Source organism: Vulpes lagopus, chromosome 13 (genome assembly GCF_018345385.1).
Source record: "Vulpes lagopus strain Blue_001 chromosome 13, ASM1834538v1, whole genome shotgun sequence".
NCBI lineage: Eukaryota > Metazoa > Chordata > Mammalia > Carnivora > Canidae > Vulpes > Vulpes lagopus.
The window spans coordinates 53,638,814-53,643,813 of NC_054836.1; the positions used below are offsets into that span (position 1 = coordinate 53,638,814).

The 5,000-nt window shown below is 38.3% G+C and overlaps 1 protein-coding gene across 17 annotated transcripts in view; it reads left to right on the forward strand.

Moving 5' to 3' along the window:
* Window positions 1–5,000, forward strand: part of FOXP2 (forkhead box P2) — a 557,737-nt gene that overhangs the window by 486,776 nt on the left and 65,961 nt on the right. The gene's annotated exons all lie outside the window — the stretch shown is intronic.

Genomic DNA, 5,000 nt, shown 5'->3' on the forward strand with positions numbered 1-5,000 from the left:
GCTCATCAAAGGAATTAAAGGACGCTAAATTGAAACTAATGGCCGGAGCTGTGATAGAAACTAAGGAGTGATGAATCATGATGAGAAGTAATCTCGGTGCCTGGTATTGCACCGGGCCCATCCTTCTGTTGCTCCCCTCACACTATTTCCTTGCTGCTAGAAGATTGCATTAACTAGCAATATGCCCCGTCCATCCCAGATCTCTTTCAATACTCCTGCCCAGTACTTGATGAAAAGCCTACAAATACCACTCAATTCATTGTCAGTTCTTTTTAGTACCATAAGACCAGGAAGCCTTTGCGAGGCTATTTTAATGATAGACATTATACGTGTTACCAGGGCTTGAGTTTGGACCGAGGCTGGAGATGCAAGACGCTAGGGTCTCATGTTAAAATAAACTGTAGACGTAGATAGCGTGGAGGGGAAAGAAGTGAACAGAAAAACCCGAGCATGTGCAACACAGTATTTCGCATCAAATGTTGGTTGAGACAGGAGCGCATAGTATAACTTGAAAACTTGTTTTGCATTTATTATACACATAGTTAATCCCAACAGAGTTACTTTTTCTCCCCGCCCCCCCCCCCCCCACCTCCACCCTTTATTGCCAGGGACTAGTGGTCAGGACTTCCTTTGTCTTCCAGTTTTAAGCAAAGAATGGAGGGATCTATGAACCAGTAGTTTGGCAGGGCCTGTTAACAAGGAAATAATGTTTTTCACTGTTAGTCTCACCTACGGGTTGTGACTGGTTTTTTTTCTAATTCACATTTAGTGAAAAAAGAATTGGGATGATATTATGCTAAGAACTGTTCCAATCACCCACATGTACTTGGGATGTTTAATTAAGTGGTGTGCTTAATATGCAAACCCAACATATTCAAAAATGTTCCAGTTGAACTAGGCTGTAAAAAGATGGGTGGGCTTATTATAGCAAATAAAAATTGGGGGCCGTTTTCATAACCCTTACAATAACTCTTTAGATTCGTTTGAAGTGAGGCATGATCTTCTCATAATAACTTTCGGACTCCTTCAGTGAGGTACCTTCAGAAGTTTAATGCAAACACGTTGGTAGTCTTTTAAAACTTAAAGTCATCATCTACCCATTCTAGGATAATATCTAAATACTTTCGACTTTTTATCATTTTGACTCACTTCAGGACAGTTGCAGAAGTTTTCCTCTCTCCTTTCACAATGCGTAACTTTCTGTCCATTGACCCATTACTTCTTCGCACACAGGCCAATCAATACATCAGGTTTGTGCCTAATTCACCTAACAAGAAAAATAAATAAGGGCAAATGAGACCCTTACTGGGTGCATCACTGTGGGGAATCTTAGATCTGTCAGTATAGTAAACACCAAGAAAGAAAAAGAAATCTCCCAAAGTGGACTTCATTCCCTTCCTTTACTTTTAAGGACTTTAGTTGATAGACTAGTTTTTGCTAGGACACCCATTCAGAACCAGCTGTTTCTTCCTTTTGGTGACTGTAGAACGTATCACATCTTCCTAGACCCTACCAGACTTTTATTTGCCTTCTCACCAGAAGATATCTGAGGTAAGCTGTCCTTCCCCTCCTTTACCGCATATCTAAATTGTTGTCCCTCATTAGGATATTTGCATATCTAGTGGAAAATACTTTCTTAAGCTTAAGGTTGGACTGACTGAGGTATATATGTTTCAGAAATCTATCCATATATTTTCAAATATGATGCTGGTCTTACCTGTTTAAATATTGATAAAGTAGCATAATCTCCAAAAAAAAAAAAATTTCTTACATACTCAATTTAATCTCTACGCATCTCTGTCAGTGAATTCTTAACAGTGGTTTAGAGAAGCCAAGAAATGCATTGAGACTGTAAAAAAAAAAAAGTGATAAAAGAGGAGCAAAGGAGATGTGTCACTTGAAATGAGTTGTTTAAAATGGAGAAGTTTGGGATCCCTGGGTGGCTCAGCGGTTTGGCGCCTGCCTTTGACCCAGGGCGCGATCCTGGAGACCCGGAATCGAATCCCACATCGGGCTCCCGGTGCATGGAGACTGCTTCTCCCTCTGCCTGTGTCTCTGCCTCTCTCTCTCTCTCTGTGTGACTATCATAAATAAAAAATAAATAAAATAAAATGGAAAAGTTTTACATTTTTAAAATTACTAATTTCTAAACAAGGCTAGTGGAGCTGCCTACATATAACATATAACTGATATTTGTTGCAAGGAAAACTAATTTTCTGTTTATAAAAATTATTTAAATGTTTTAGTAGTGTCAGACATTCCTCTTGAGATGAGCTTATGTGTGTGGATTTAGAGATGATAGTATTGGCTTCTTTGTGGTGTTAGAAATCCCTCAGAAGTGCACCTGTGTTTTCCTACATATATAATTAATTTTGATTTGTGCTTTCCTACGTATCTTATGGAAGAGAGTGTTCAATTAGTTATGTGTGAGTTGGCTTGTCTTTCTACCTATCATTGTAAAACTTGCAGAACATCTCATATATGTGATACATAGGATTTTAGGTGGAGGAGGATGTGTTGGTTATTTTTATGTCATCAACTTTTCATTATAAGGGAAATACAAACCGTTTTTTAAATTTTTTTTTTTAATTCATGGGAGACACACAGAGAGAGGCAGAGACATAGGCAGAGAGAGAAGCCGGCTCCCTGCGGGGAGCCCGATGTGGAACTCGATCCCAGGACCCCAGGATCACGCCCTGAGCCAAAGGCAAACGCTCAACCACTGAGCCACCCAGTCGTCCCCAAACCATTTTAAAAGTAAAAAATTACCTATCCATAGTAAAAGGGCTAATGAACTCTAAAATGCAAAGAAGGTACAATACTTGCTTAAATTTGCTTAGACACGAAATCAGTCACAGTTGCAACATGCTATAGAGTCATATAACTTATGTAAGCTGGAATCTAACTGTAAACTTGCAGTGTGTTATGACAGGCCTCCATCCGTAGAACTTCTTAAAAAGTGCATTTGTTATGAGTCATGTATAACAAGTGCTTTTCCTTGTAGGTCTAGAGATAATTAAGTGAAAGCTCTCCATATGCTAAAAAGTGATACAGGGCTTAGATGAGAGAAGATTGGCAAGTTTTTATCATGTGATTGACTTTGTAGAAGGTATAGATCTATGTGTATGTATTTGGTTATCTACATATATGTACTATATGTCTACAAATATGTAGTATCTGTATATCTGGATTGGCAGCCTTTTTAAAGGTTAGCTTTTCTATCTCACCTGTCTCTTCATTTTGATTTGATTTCCCATTATTTGAAGATAGGATGAGATAAATAACTGATGGAAGAAAAGGCATCTTTGTGATAGATTAATTTTAAGACTGCCTGTTCTAACCATTCTATTTGTTTATAAAGGCACAAACAATTAAGTTAACGAGTCACTCAATTTTTAAACAACTAAACACTTGGGCAACCCCGTTGGGTCAATTAATTTTGTAGCACGCACTTCAGAATGCCTTTTATTATGATAATTCACATGCAGTAACTTACAGGTGTGTCAGTGTGTTCTAAAAAAAATCTAGAAATACTTGTGAAAATCACTGAGTTTTTTGCTGTCATACTGTGATTCTTTTTCTTTGTGTTGCAAAACTAGATCTAGTCAATCCATATTCTGAGATACCAACATGGGATAGAAAAGACAAAGTTATTTCTTAGCATAAAATATGAAGTTTTATTTGTTTGAGACAGGGGAGATTTATCCACCCTGCATTTCTTTTATTCTTTTTCTCTCTGCACTTCTTTTTCAATATCAATTTCCCCTTTCTTCATAACGTGAAGTGCCAGGAAAGTTTGAACTGTGTGGAAATGACTATTAAAATGGTGAACCATGACTATTAATCTTTTTCTGTTTTCCAAGACACGTTGTCCCATGGATTTGTTCTGAAGGAGTATTTATATAAACACTTGCTTTTATTTACAGTAAAAATAGATTGTTTTTTTCTAGGAAAGAAAGGGATTGCTTTTTCAGAGGTTGCAAACTTGCCAAGTGGACACGTTGTTTGATTACATGCGGGTCAGTACAAGCAGTGCCTTCCCCCGGCACAGCTGTGGCCCGCCGAGCCTCTACCGCGGGCTCTCCTGCCCACCGGGTTCTCCTGCCCACCTGCCCTGCCTCTCCGCTAGGACTCTCTCCCCGGCTCTCTCTCTCTCTGTATTTCTCTTGCCCCTCCTTTCTCCTCTATTTCTTTCTCTCCTACCTTGTTTGCTTTTCCTTTTGATTCTGTAATTCTCAGAACCTTGAGAAAAAAGAATATGTTAAGCAAAATACTTTTTTTTCCAGTTTAATGAATAACCTTTGAATAATCTTCAGATTTCCAGACTCCCTCGTATAAACCTAGTTAGCTTGAAATAAGAAAATGTTTAAAGAAGAAGGATACTGGGGTACCTGGGTGGCTCAGTAGGTTAGGCATCTGCCTGCCTTTGGTTCGGGTCGTGATCCCAGGGTCGATCCCTGGGATCGAGCTCCATATCGGGCCCCCTGCTCCACGGGAAGCCTGCTTCTCCTTCTCCCTCTGCCTACCGCTCCCCCTGCTTGTGCTCTCTCTCTCTCTGTCAAATAAATATATAAAATAGTTTTAAAAAGAAAGAAAAGGACACTTGGCTTATGATTCCTTCTTTGAGAGGACCTGTCTAGGTAGCTGTTTTCTGGATATACATTTATATATGTATATATATACACACACACAGATATGGATATATCTGGATATACATTGATATGTATATGAACATTGATGTATGTATTGATAGTGTATGTATTGATATGTATATGTATATTCATTGATATATATAGACACACACATCTATATCTCCTATATGAGTTGCTACACATACTCGTGAAGTAATATGTATGACTATTTGTATTTTTCTAGTACTTCCATATTTTACATATATCCATAAAATTCTGAAGATGGTGATTGCGTTTTATGCATAAGTACTTTCTACATGTGCTCTCTTTACTGGGTTTGATAGCAGATACTTATATGCATATCTTTCT